At 41.8% G+C, this 14,570-nt stretch overlaps 1 protein-coding gene and 1 long non-coding RNA gene across 6 annotated transcripts in view; one reads left to right on the top strand and one right to left on the bottom strand.

Moving 5' to 3' along the window:
- The window catches only part of ptprsa (protein tyrosine phosphatase receptor type Sa), a 265,829-nt gene that overhangs the window by 210,094 nt on the left and 41,165 nt on the right, over positions 1–14,570 (bottom strand). For all 5 annotated transcript variants that reach the window (XM_063012370.1, XM_063012365.1, XM_063012368.1 and 2 more), the window contains exon 2: positions 8,173–8,273. The gene's annotated coding sequence lies outside the window, so the exon portion shown is untranslated. The remainder of the gene's footprint in view (positions 1–8,172; positions 8,274–14,570) is intronic.
- Positions 1–14,570, top strand: part of LOC134331102 (uncharacterized) — a 29,295-nt gene that overhangs the window by 10,423 nt on the left and 4,302 nt on the right. The window contains exons 3-4 of the long non-coding RNA XR_010015104.1: positions 8,804–9,005; positions 12,582–12,760. This is a non-coding gene — a long non-coding RNA (uncharacterized LOC134331102). The remainder of the gene's footprint in view (positions 1–8,803; positions 9,006–12,581; positions 12,761–14,570) is intronic.

Genomic DNA, 14,570 nt, shown 5'->3' with positions numbered 1-14,570 from the left:
GCACTGTCACCTCACAGCAAGAAGGTCCTGGGTTCGATCCCCAAGCGAGGTGGTCCGGGTCCTTTCTGTGTGGAGTTTGCATGTTCTCCCTGTGTCTGTGTGGGTGTCCTCCCACAGTCCAAAAACATGCAGTCAGGTTAATTGAAGACACTGAATTGCCCTATAGGTGAATGGGTGTGTGTGTGTGTCTGCCCTGCGATGGACTGGCGCCCCGCCCAGGGTGTTACTGTGTGCCTTGCGCCCATAAAAAAGCTGGGATAGGTTCCAGCACCCCCCCATGACCCTAATTAGATAAACGGTTAAGAAACTGAGTGAATAATAATAGCACTTGGGTGGCACAGCAGTAAATGACACTACCCCACAACCACTGCGATCCTGGGTTCGAATCCCCAGTGGTGCCATCGGCTGGTCGGGCATCTACATACAAACATGATTGTAGTTGTAGCCTAGTGGTTAAGGTACTGGACTAGTAAGCAGAAAGTTGCTGGTTCAAACCCCTCCACTGCCAGTTTGCCACTGTTGGGCCCTTAAGCAAGGCCCTTAACTCTTAATTGCTTAGACTGTATAATGTAAGTCGCTTTGGATAAAAGCGTCTGCTAAATGCTGAAAATGAAAATGTAAATGTAAATGATTGGCTGTGTCTGAGTGGGGGGTTGCTGACCCGCAATAGATTGCCATCCTGTCTCGAGTGTGTTCCCCAGGGAAAATTGACCCACCGTGACCAAGCGGTGGTAAAAGATGAAAATGATATTTTAAGAAAATGAAAATAGTAATATTAAGGTACTTGTGTGGCAGAGATCCGGCCGGACGTCTGTCCAGGCATGATTGGCTGTGTCTGAGCGGGGGTTGCCATGCCCCCGATGGATTGGCATCCTGTCTGCGGTGTGTAACTGCATTGCACCCAGTGATTCCAGGAAACCCAAACCCACTGTGACCCTGACCAGGATAAAGCTGGTAAAACATAAAAAAAGATATTTTAAGGCGCTTGGTTGGCACAGAGGTCTATTACTCTCAGCCGGGCGTCTACACAGTCACGATTGGCTGTGTCTGAGCGAGGGTTGCCAATCCCCCGATAGCTTGGCATCCTGTCTGGGGTGTGTAACTGCATTGCACCCAGTGATTCCATGGAACCCAAACCCACTGTGACCCTGACCAGGATACAGCGATGGTAAAACATGAAAATGATATTTTAAGAAAATGAAGATAATAATATTAAGGTACTTGGGTGGCACAGAGGTCTATTACTCTCAGCCGGGCGTCTACACAGACACGATTGGCTGTGTCTGAGCGGGGGTTGCCAATCCCCTGATGGACTGGCATCCTGTCTGGGGTGTGTAAGTGCACTGCACCCAGTGATTCCAGGGAACTCGAACCCACCGTGATCCTGACGAGGATAAAGCTGGTAAATATTAAAATGATATTTTAAGAAAATGAAGATAATAATATTAAGGTACTTGGGTGGCACAGAGGTCTATTACTCTCAGCCGGGCGTCTACACAGACACGATTGGCTGTGTCTGAGCGGGGGTTGCCAATCCCCTGATGGACTGGCATCCTGTCTGGGGTGTGTAAGTGCACTGCACCCAGTGATTCCAGGGAACTCGAACCCACCGTGATCCTGACGAGGATAAAGCTGGTAAATATTAAAATGATATTTTAAGAAAATGAAGATAATAATATTAAGGCACTTGGGTGGCACAGAGGTCTGTTACTCTCAGCCGGGCGTCAACACAGACACGATTGGCTGTGTGTGCCTGTGACGGGCGAACCTGACCAGGATCAAGCGTTTGATGAAAATGAAATGAAATAATGCAAACACTGGTAAAATACGTGGCTGTAAGTAGAGTTCTGTACGTGAACACACACTCAGACATGATTAATCCATGCCCTCTTCCTCCCCTCGCTGTGTGTGATTACAGCGAAGCCCTGTAGCTCCCTCAATAGAGAAACTAATCAAACACGACCTCGGTGACTCGACTCAGCAAAAGAAAAGAAATCGCCCACACTGCGCTGTGCCCTCGACCGGCTGTAACACGGCTCGGCACGCCGCGGCGTTTCGTTTAACTCTGCTGATTTATCAACAGCTTCCCTGAAACCGCACTTATTACTGCTGTTGATTTTCGTCCGTCTCCACATGGGGCCGAAAAAATAATAATAATTAAATGAACTTGTACTTGTGTCCTGTATAGAGAGAGTAAGATGCATGGTGATGTCCAATCATGTCTGGACAGACGTCCGGCCGGATCTTTGCCACCCAAGTGCCTTAATATAATTATTATCATTTTCTTAAAATATCATTTTGATATTTACCAGCTTTATCCTGGTCAGAATCATGGTGGGTCCAGTTTCCCATGGGGAACACATTCGAGACAGGATGACAATCTATGTGGGATGTGGGTCAGCAACCCCACACTCAGACATAGCCAATCATGTTTGTATGTAGATGCCTGACCAGCCGATGGCACCGCTGGATCGCAGTGGTAGTGGGGTAGTGTCATTTACTACTGTGCCACCAAAGTGCTATTATTACTCACTCACTTTCTTAACCGCTTATCCAATCAGGGTCGCGGGGGGTACTGGAGCCTATCCCAGCTTTTCAATGGGCGCAAGGCACACATTAACACCCTGGACAGGGCGCCGGTCCATCGCAGGGCAATTATAGGGCAATTCGGTGTCTCCAATTAACCTGACTGCATGTTTTTGGACTGTGGGAGGAAACCGGAGCTCCCGGAGGAAACCCACACAGACACGGGGAGAACATGCAAACTCTACACAGAAAGGACCGAATCAAACCCTTCTTGCTGTGAGGCGACAGCTCCGGCTCCAAATCCTGAAATTGACTATAAACGTTATTAAAATGAACAAGATCCTCTTTAGAAATGCGACACAGCATTCAGTCAGCACTCCCATTACCGCGAGATCAAAAACGCCTTTGATTCTCAAATAGCATGAAATAACGTACGCAGGCGCAATAAAAATTCATCACCCGCAGACACGCCAGGCTTCATTTGCATTTCTTTAAACACCGCTGTAAATAAGCGGAGCGTTGATAATTGAATAATGCTAATTCATCGGCGTCTCTTTATTGTGAGCTACAGATCGGCGGGCAGAATTCGAAAGAGGCCCGCGGGCACGTTAAGCGACCTGACGGGCGCGCCGGCGAGCGCGACGCCTCCAGCGCAGGCCGTAAAGATTAATAGAGCCGGGTTTAATTGCGGGCCTCGGAGGCAAAGGGCTTCACGCCACGCGGTGTCGATTCCTGCTGATTCCACCTGACAGTAGATGATCCTTCTGTTCAACAGGGTGCACACGGCCAAAAATGATCTCACCTAGCTGCTCACCTAGCTGCACTCATCAGAGCCACGCCCATAAAGAATAGAATAGAATAGAATCTTTATTGCCAGTATACACGGGTACTATGACATTTTGTGTGGCATCTCTCCAGTAGAGGTACTAGCAGCAGTAGAGACGCTTTTTATATACAGTGTATCACAAAAATGAGTACACCCCTCACATTTCTGCAGATATTTAAGTATATCTTTTCATGGGACAACACTGACAAAATGACACTTTGACACAATGAAAAGTAGTCTGTGTGCAGCTTATATAACAGTGTAAATTTATTCTTCCCTCAAAATAACTCAATATACAGCCATTAATGTCTAAACCACCGGCAACAAAAGTGAGTACACCCCTAAGAGACTACACCCCTAAATGTCCAAATTGAGCACTGCTTGTCATTTTCCCTCCAAAATGTCATGTGATTTGTTAGTGTTACTAGGTCTCAGGTGTGCATAGGGAGCAGGTGTGTTCAATTTACTAGTACAGCTCTCACACTCTCTCATACTGGTCACTGAAAGTTCCAACATGGCACCTCATGGCAAAGAACTCTCTGAGGATCTTAAAAGACGAATTGTTGCGCTACATGAAGATGGCCAACGCTACAAGAAGATTGCCAACACCCTGAAACTGAGCTGCAGCACAGTGGCCAAGATCATCCAGTGTTTTAAAAGAGCAGGTTCCACTCAGAACAGACCTTGCGTTGGTCGTCCAAAGAAGCTGAGTGCACGTGCTCAGCGTCACATCCAACTGCTGTCTTTGAAAGCTAGGCGCAGGAGTGCTGTCAGCATTGCTGCAGAGATTGAAAAGGTGGGGGGTCAGCCTTTCGGTGCTCAGACCATACGCCGCACACTACATCAAATCGGTCTGCATGGCTGTCACCCCAGAAGGAAGCCTCTTCTGAAGTCTCTACACAAGAAAGCCCGCAAACAGTTTGCTGAAGACATGTCAACAAAGGACATGGATTACTGGAACCATGTCCTATGGTCTGATGAGACCAAGATTAATTTGTTTGGTTCAGATGGTCTCAAGCATGTGTGGCGGCAATCAGGTGAGGAGTACAAAGATAAGTGTGTCATGCCTACAGTCAAGCATGGTGGTGGGAATGCCATGGTCTGGGGCTGCATGAGTGCAGCAGGTGTTGGGGAGTTACATTTCATTGAGGGACACATGAACTCCAATATGTACTGTGAAATACTGAAGCAGAGCATGATCCCCTCCCTCCGGAAACTGGGTCGCAGGGCAGTGTTCCAGCATGATAATGACCCCAAACACACCTCTAAGACGACCACTGCTTTATTGAAGAGGCTGAGGGTAAAGGTGATGGACTGGCCAAGCATGTCTCCAGACCTAAACCCAATAGAACATCTTTGGGGCATCCTCAAGCGGAAGGTGGAGGAGCGCAAAGTCTCGAATATCCGCCAGCTCCGTGATGTCGTCATGGAGGAGTGAAAAAGCATTCCAGTGGCAACCTGTGAAGCTCTGGTAAACTCCATGCCCAGAGCGGTAGAGAGAACAGAGTGGTGACACTCCCATAGGGAACCGTTGGAAAGGGGGCGGGACATTTTTTCTGCGCAGCTTCCGGGTTGTGGAGCTCTGTATAGTTCCAAACATCCCATAGAGCCCCATTCATTTCCACTACTTATCAAACATTTTTAGCTGTTTGTTGCTTTGTTTTAAAAAAATTATGAATTTAATGTCATTAATATACTTAATACTGTTATTGTTTAGCATTTGCTCAGCACTAAATGTTACATGTTTATCTTAATTAATAGGTATAACCCAATTTAGCTTAGTCAGTTAAGCTTAATTAATGACACACGAGTCTTTTCACCTAAAATGAGTTGATTAATCAAGAGTCTTGTTACAGAAATGATCATAAAACATTAGAACCACAATAAATCATTATACTTTTACTTTCATACTTAAGTACATTTGAAGGTAAATTTAGTTTAGTACTTTAGTGGAGGTAAAGAGTATTTTTACTTTTACTACTACTTTTACTGGAGTAATATGTTACCTTGGATATCTCTACTTTAACTCAACTACATGGTTTGTGTACCTTGTCCACCACTTACATTAGACAAAATGAACTAGTGCATATATTCATAATGAATTCATTAATGTATTACATGTAGGAATCAATTATTAATCACTCATGAAATAAGAGATGAATGAATGCTTTTTCATGTACCTGCACTATAATGTTTTTGGTACGGTAATGTGTTTATCAATCTGTTCATTCAGTGCAGGTAAACCTTATGAATCCAGCACATGACTTAGTGTTTAGCCAAAATGATTATTATTATGAATCCTCAGGAAAGTGAAGGGAGATTAGTTTATGCAAAAAACAAAACATAAAAAACTTTAATGTCTATACTGTATATTGTCTCTACTACTTAATGATATCGCATTATGTAATGTATGCTAATATAATGTACTGTGTGTTAACAAGAACGACCTATTAACAAATCATTATAAACATCAATCTTCCACTTTATGGTTGCAGTAAGATGCAGTAAATGTAAACGCAGTTGAAAATACCCAGAAATTGTACAAATGTTTATTATTTGCCGTTTAATATTTCATTTACTGCTGCCTGTCCCATTTGAGAACATGACAGCGCCGAGTTTGTTTGGAACTATTGAGGGTTACATGAACCACGTGACCGCGTAGCGGCGAGATCAAGGAGTGTCGCAACTCTCTCTATCTACGGCTCTGTCCATGCCCAGAAGAGTTAAGGCAGTTCTGGGAAATAATGGTAGCCACACAAAATATTGACACTTCAGGAACTTTCACTAAGGGGTGTACTCACTTTTGTTGCCAGTGGTTTAGACATTAATGGCTGTATATTGAGTTATTTTGAGGGAAGAATAAATTTACACTGTTATATAAGCTGCACAAAGACTACTTTTCATTGTGTCAAAGTGTCATTTTGTCAGTGTTGTCCCATGAAAAGATATACTTAAATATCTGCAGAAATGTGAAGGGTGTACTCACTTTTGTGATACACTGTATATATATTTTATTTATGCATTTTCTTCCTTTTTGGCGCGTCCAATTGCCCGATTGTTTCATGCTCTCCACCAATGCCGATCCCCGCTCTGATTGAGGAGAACGAAGCTAACCTGACACGTGGGCAGCAGCCGTATGCATCTTATCACCTACACTTTGACAAGTGCAGTGCAACTCAGCGTTGTGTACGGAGAGACACACCCTGAGAGCACTCTTTTCTCATCTCTGTGCTGGTGCCATCAATCAGCCAGCAGGGGTCGTAAATGCACTAGTTTTGAGAGAGAGACCCCATCCGGCTTAGTCCCGCCCATATCAGTAGAGACGCTTTTATCCAAAGCGACTTACAATTAGGACTGACGGTGGTGGGGCTTCAACCAGCAACCTTCTGATTACTAGTCTAGTACATTAACCACTGAGCTACTGTATAACTGCCCTACTTGCGGCCTGTGAATGCTAAAGGAATGTCAAGAATCCCCAGCTAACTGGTGTTATTACCCTCAATAGCAGGTTTTATTAGAAATAAGAGGACCTTTATAATTCATGCGTCTATACTTTATTCTATTCTCAGCAAGTTAAAGGCGCCCACTGATCCGTAAGCCATCATGTCATGGCGCTGTAATGCCACCCTGACAGACGGAGACCTAGAAAGTCTTCGTATTGAACTAGGTAGCTTATACAGGCAAGAATATCAGCAGAAGGACATCCTATGCCTATCATTTACACCATTTACCGACTTTATAGCCAAGTGGCAGTAAAGATAATAGCAGGTTCAATACAGACGGCCGAGTAATCCCTTCTCTACCATCGGCAGAGACGGAGACGGTAATTACGGAGATAAAAGAGCAGCTACAGGTGAAGACACGCTCCCATCGCCGCCGCTCGTATGAAATACGGTAATGCTTTTTAATCTCAGCTCCGCGGTCATCACACTCCAACACACCGCGACCGCACACAGGCGACAACACAAAGACCCTACAGACCTGAGCTAACACCTGACTGGGTCGGTCAGGGCTGAGCACCGGCCGCCGTCCAGCCGTTTTTATTCAGATGTTGGATTTACATGTAGGAAAATCTGAATGGAAATTCTGTGGTTCAGGTCTAGTACGGGTCCATGTCGGGGGATTCGTTCAGGCACGTTTGTAGGAAAAATGTGCTCCTCAGACACGGATCCTTTTACAAACATTTCCAGAATGTATTACAAACCATTCTGATCCTCTTGCTTTTCTTGCTGGAAAACATACGAGGGATCTTCAAAAAGTTTCCTCACATTTATATTGTGGTGTAATCGGTCGTGTCTGAGAGACTGAGAGACGCTTATAGTCCGGATTTAGCTCCATCTGATCTCCACCTTTTTGGATGCTCAAAGAAGCTTTAAGGGGAAGAAGATTTTCATGTGATGATGATGTGAAAGCAGCGGCGCATCAGTGGCTACGAGCTCAACCAACAACATTTTTTGCTGTTGGTATGATGCTGGATAAATGCATCGGAAGGTGAACATGTAGAAAAGTGATGGAGTTTGTTTAGGAAATTCTTAATAAATAGAGTTAAAAAAGAGCGGAAACTTTTTGAAGAACCCTCGTACATCGCTTGGCGGTAGCACTGAATAAAACACATGTAAATGTAAAAGTAAATAATCACACTTGTTGGATTTGCACCACCATCGTTCATTTGCGGACGTTTATAAACATTTGCTTAGCATTTGCAAGCCGTTTGGAAGGAAGCGCGAGTAATTTGGTGATCGCTGTGATTAAAAAATAAAACAGAACCACAGTGGTCCAGACTTTAAAATCCAGCAGGACTGTAGATCCACCGCTCCTACCTGTGTGAGATTTCAAAGCTCCTGTAGCTTCATTCTCCGGCTCTACGTCTCATAAACGTCCGCTGCTAACACCGCCGCCGCTGCTGGAATTTTAGCCGAACCTGGAGAAGAGAGGAGAATAAAAGAGAAAATGAAATGAAAAAGACTTCCAAACGACGTGTGTTTATTAAGAGTAGAAAGTTCTGAGCGGTTCATCCAGTCCATCGATGTTCTGACGTGTGCTGGAGAAAAAACAAAGCAAATCTGCACTGAACTTTTTTATTTTTACTTTTTCTTTGATCTTCACCTCACAAATCGACTCAAAGGTGTTAAAAATTGAAACCTTAAAATCTTTAGGTCCTTTTATTCTCCATAGATGCCACAAGGCCAGTAGAAGCTTCTTCTCTATCTAAATATTTCATTTTATATTCAATTTCCATGTTTTTTTCTATCACTGCTTTATCCTGGTCAGGTTCATGGTGAGTCCAGTTTCCCTGTACAGGACGCCAATCCATCACAGGGCTTCAGCCACCCAATGCCCACCCTTTACCCAAAGCCAATCATGTCTTTCTAGAACATGGCTGAGGGTTATAATAGACCGCTATGCCACCCTAGCAATCATTTTTACCCATTTAAATGTACTCTATCCTAGGCAGGTTCACGGTGGGTCAATGCAGCAACACAACCTGGCGTAATACAGCGAGTTATAGGACGCCAATCCAAATCAGGTCCTCGACCATCCCTCCTCCTTCTCAGACATAGCTGATTAAGTCTCTATGTAGATGCCCGGCTGGTCGATAGCACCACTGGTGATTAGAACCCTGGACCCCAGCATAAGTGGACCTACAGATGACGTAAGATACATGCTTTTGTTATCCATAGATGCCACACGGCCAGTAGAAGCTTCTTCTCTATCTAAATATTTCATTTTGTATTCAATTTCCATGTTTTTTCTACATGCTGGCAAAATACAAACCACATTGTCAAAAAAGTTGGGACATAAAAAGTGATAAAAAGGAGAATCTGTGAGTTGTTCGTTCTACTGAATCTTTATTTAACTTATAAAGGTAAAAAGAAACTATTTCTAATGATTTCACATTGATCAGCTTTATTGTAGTTTGTAAATAAAACACATTTAGAATTTGATGCCTGAAACACACTCCAAAAAAGTTGGGACAGGGGCGTGTTTAAAATAAGATAATCCTTTATTAGTCAGAGGGGAAATTCACAATTTACCCCCGTGTTCCATCAGCATTTCTATTAATAAGACTTTTTAGGTGTCCATTCTTGCCTCAAACGAGACTCAACAGTTTCCGAAAGCGTCCCAACTTTTCTGAAAATGAGGTTTGTTATAATAAATAGCTTATAAATGTGTGTTTTTAATCCTAATGGCAGATTTTCTTCTCCCGTCTGAGACCTGAGAAGAGCTTTCCTAATTCGCCCCTCTCTCTCCTGCCCAAACAGGCCCCAGGCACCTCTGGGGGCACCGTTGCCAAGACAACGGGCCCGGACATGATTCCTCTCCTCCCGGCAGGGAGCTTTAATTTGAGCCAAGCCAATCATCACAGCTTAAGCCTGAGCGCTATCCCAGAAGGCTGTGCGGCTGCGCCGTGTGTCCTCTCCAGCCTCTCTGCCAAGCGCCCTGCCCTGGGGATTAGTATAACGCACACCAATTTACTCTACACGCCCACCGCCGCCATGCTGCCCATCCATCACCTGCTGAATTAGTGCTAATGTTAACATCAGGGTGACATTGACTCTGTCGCTGGCTTTATGTGACGTACGAGTCGTGTACGCGTGTTATGTAACACGGCGGGCACGGGGGCACGCGGGTACTGGTTTCAATTCAGTAGAAAGAGCAACGCTAATGCTGCAACGCAGTCCGTCTAACGCTAGCATGTTTTTTTATGTAACATGAAAAATCTGAAGCCGATCGGTGCTAAAAGCATCGAACGCCGCGTGTCTCGTTATATAAGCCGGGCGGGGCCGCTTCTTCTTCTTCCCACAAACACACACGTAAGAATCACGCTGGCATGAAAGTGGGCGCTCGAGTGACAGATGGTGAAGCATCATGGGGCACGGTGTACTGGGAGATGGTGGATTTGTGATGAAACAGTGCGCTGAGGAAACAACTCGAGACGTTTTCTCACCAGTTCTGGAAACAGACTGTAAATATTTCACTAAAGCGCCACTTCAACTCCATTTAGCTCCGAAAAACTATAATCTTTCATATTTACAATAAAAATAATCAGAAAATTATTATTAATAATAAAAATAATAACATTAACAGTGAACAATTCAACATTAAAATAATAGTGCTAATATTACTACTACTACTAATAATAATAATAATAATAATAACAGCAAACAATTGAACATTAAAATAATAATAAATAATAATAATAATAATATTAAACCATAAAATAATAATAATAATAATAATAATAATAAAAATAATAACATTAACAGTGAACAATTCAACATTAAAATAATAGTGCTAATATTACTACTACTACTACTACTACTAATAATAATAATAACAGCAAACAATTGAACATTAAAATAATAATAAATAATAATAATAATAATAATAATAGCAAAAAATTTATTAAAAAAAATCATAATTACAGCAAAACAATTAAACTGTAACATAATAATAAAATAATAATAATAATAATAATAAAAGAAAATAATAATAATAATAATAATGTTAATAATGAAAGAAAAATTTAAAACTTTAGAATACTACAACTAATAATAATAATAGCAAAAACATTAATTAAAAATAATAATAATAATTCTAGCAAAATAATTAAACTGTAAAATAATAACAGTAATAAAAGAAAAATATAAAACCTTAAAATACTACTACTAGTAGTAATAATAATTTTAATAATAGCAAAAAATATTAAACCTTAAAATATTAATAATAATAATAATAATAGCAAAAATATAAAATAAAATAATAGTAGTAAAAGAAAAATATAAAACCTTAAAATACTACTACTAGTAGTAATAATAATTTTAATAATAGCAAACAATATTAAACCTTAAAATATTAATAATAATAATAATAATAGCAAAAATATAAAATAAAATAATAGTAGTAAAAGAAAAATATAAAACCCTAAAATACTACTACTACTACTTATAATAATAACATCATATGATCAAACACAAAAATAATAACAATAATAATAGCAAAAAATAATAAAGCTTAAAATAGTAATAATAATAATAATAATAATAATAATGATAATAATAATGATGATGATGATAATAATAATAACAATAATAATAATACTAGTAATAGTAATAATAATAATAATAATGATAATATAATAATAATAATATAAATAATAATAAAATAATAATAATTTAATAATAACTTTTTTTATCAATACATTTTTTATTGTAATCTGACCCGACATGTTTCATGAAAGATACTGTACTATTAAATAAAATATAAAAATATTTACTAAATTTTTGTAAGACCAACAAAAATAAATAAATAAACAGATGAGAAAAGTAAAGCCGGCAGCTGCTCAGACTGACGCTCGGTACCACACGGCTAATAAAAGTGATTAAAATACCTCGCTCAGTCACAGTAAAGTAAAAGAATCGACGCTAAGCTCCTCTCACGTAGCAGACGGGCATAAAATCTCTGGAGCTGGCAGAGTGCCACCGACCACAGAGAGAAGGTCAGTCATTCCCTCTGCCGCTCCTCTTCCTCTGGGTCGTAAACATGATACCGGCCTACCCAGCATGCATCTGGCCTGCACTAACAGCGAACCGAGATTCGAGCTAACGGCTCGGGGTGTAAAACGGGATCAGGAGACAAATCCTGTAGGAAGGCGTGACGGTGACACCGCGGGCACAGAGACGCGGCAGAAACAAAAGAACGAAGGGCACGAACGCTTCACGCCGCTCAGGCGCTCGGGCTACGTTTCAGTTAAAGCGTTACGCTAAGCTAATTTATAGCAGCGCTCTGTAGACTTACATGGACAAAAGTATTGGGACGCCCCTTCTAATTATTGAATTCGTGTGTTCCAGCCACAACAATCACTAACAGGTGTAATAAATCAATCATATAAAGGGAATTATAGGCTTCTAATGTCGCACCAACAGTTTAGGGAAGGTCCTCTCCTGTTCTAGCAGATGCTTTTAATCCAAAGTGACCTACAATTATGACTGAACACAATTTGAGCAATTGAGAATTAAGAGCCTTGCTCAGGAGTCCAACAGTGGCAACTTATCAGTGTTTGGGCTTGATCTGGCAACCTTATGATTACTAGTCCTGTACCTTAACTGATGAACTACCACTGTCCACAGTGACCACAACAACAGTGTTTCAGTCAGAACAATCGCTAACAGGTGTAATGAATCAATCATATAAAGGGAATTATAGGCCTCTAACTTTGTACCAACAGGTTAGGGAAGGTCAATTGAGGGTTAAGAGCCTTGCTCAGGAGTCCAACAGTGGCAACTTATCAGAGTTTGGGCTTGAACCTGCAACCTTCTGATTGCTAGACCAGTACCTTAACCTCTGAGCTACCCCCGCTCACAGGGACCACAACAACAGTGTTTCAGTCAGAACAATCGCTAACAGGTGTAATAAATTTGCAATACATTATATGAAGGAAAAGATATGCTTCCAACTTTGCAGCAACAGTTTAGGGAAGGTCCTTTCCTTTTCTCTTCCAGCATGACCCTATAAAGACATGAAGAAAATGGGCACAAATTCCCATACACAGGCGAGGTCTTGTGAAAAGTCTTTTCAGAAGAGTGGCTGTTCTTAAAGCTAAATAAATCACAGCATTTAAGTGTCCAAAAACTTTTGACCAGATAGTGTGTGTCAAAGTAATAGGTGGTAAAATACACTAGTCCATCATCAAACTACTACCAGTCTCAGCGCTGGTGTGCTAGCAGAACCTGGGCGCCCAGAGTCTTGTTGTATAAACCCGCCTTTGCCATCAGAATCATCATCTCTCTTGAAGCAAAACTGCGACTGGGAGTCCTAAAGTACACCCTGAGTTTTTACACTATCTAATCCTCAAGTATCCGCAGCCTGGTGGGTCACCCGATTCATCAAGGTGGGCCGCGTCCACCCAGCGGGTCACCTGTCCTCAAGCTTAGTGTTACTGATCCACAGGAAGTCAAAGCACACTCAGATAAACCTACAGCAGGACCAGCCAAAAAACCCTCGACATTAATCACACGCTCCACCGCTTCATCCTTCCGTCCAGCCGATATCGCCCAAACGCGCCGCCCGGCTCCCGCATCCCCCCCGCGCATTAGTGACCCTGTGTGGTGCAGATAAGTGTAGAAGCGCTTGCTGTATAAGCGCTCGCCCTTCTCAGAAAAGCATGAATAATAATCTCCACCGCGAGTCAGGGTCAAGATGAAAGTGAAGGACCGGTAATAAACGGTAACGCCGAATAAAAAAATTAGTCTTTACAAACAGCAAGACGATTCATGCTACAGATTTATTACGTCTCGTAGAGGTTCAGTAAAGACGGGAACAAGAAAATCAAGAAAAACGTGGTTTTATACACCTGATTCGGGAAGAATTGTGACTAAGTGCCTTGCTCAGCCCCACTGAACAGCTCTGGAATGAACCGGAACGTCAACCTCAGTGCCCAGCCGTACAAATGCTGTCATCTTTTGACTAAATGGGCACAAATTCCCACATACAGATTTACTTCACGGTCTTGTGAGAGGCCTTTTTAAAAGAGCGGCTGTTGTTCTAGCTGAGAAGATCACACAGAGGCTGAGATGTTCACAAGTCACAAAATACGAGTCCGAGTCGAGTCACGAGTCTTTAGGCTAGAGTCTGAGTCAAGTCACGAGTCTTTAGGCTAGAGTCCGAGTCAATATAATAAACACAAAACATATATTGGAAATGTAGCGTAGAAATAAAGAAATAATCTGTAAGTTCAGATAAAAACAACAACAGATTAGCGAGTGTATTTAGCCGTTTTACTTCATGCCTTTACTTTCCTCCTCATTGTGTAAATGAATGTAATTTCTGTAACAAGAAGGTTCCAGTTAAAAGCTTCAACTGATACGTTTTGTTTTCATTAAAGAACAAAAGCGGCACGGTGGCCAAAATCCCAAACACAGCGAAAACAATCATAACCGCTGCTTACCTTAGCTTCTGTTCTTCCAGATGCTATTACGTTTATAAGCGTGCGTCCCATTAGGAACAGAATCCGTTATTTTGTAAATGTGCTTATAATTAAAAACCTCCAAACTTTTCCCGGTTGTGAAGTAAAACAGGAAGTCGTTAGAAAGCCGATCGAGCGTTTCATTACCATGTCATCTGTGTGACGCAAACTGAATAAATGCAAATAACAGCATTTCTTACTAACAATTACAATCAGAAGCTCTGATTGGTTCAGAAAGCGTCTTACAATCAT

Source organism: Trichomycterus rosablanca, chromosome 17 (genome assembly GCF_030014385.1).
Source record: "Trichomycterus rosablanca isolate fTriRos1 chromosome 17, fTriRos1.hap1, whole genome shotgun sequence".
NCBI classification, from domain to species: Eukaryota; Metazoa; Chordata; class Actinopteri; order Siluriformes; family Trichomycteridae; genus Trichomycterus; species Trichomycterus rosablanca.
Note: the sequence above shows the minus strand (reverse complement) of the source record. Positions and strands in the feature narration are given on the sequence as shown.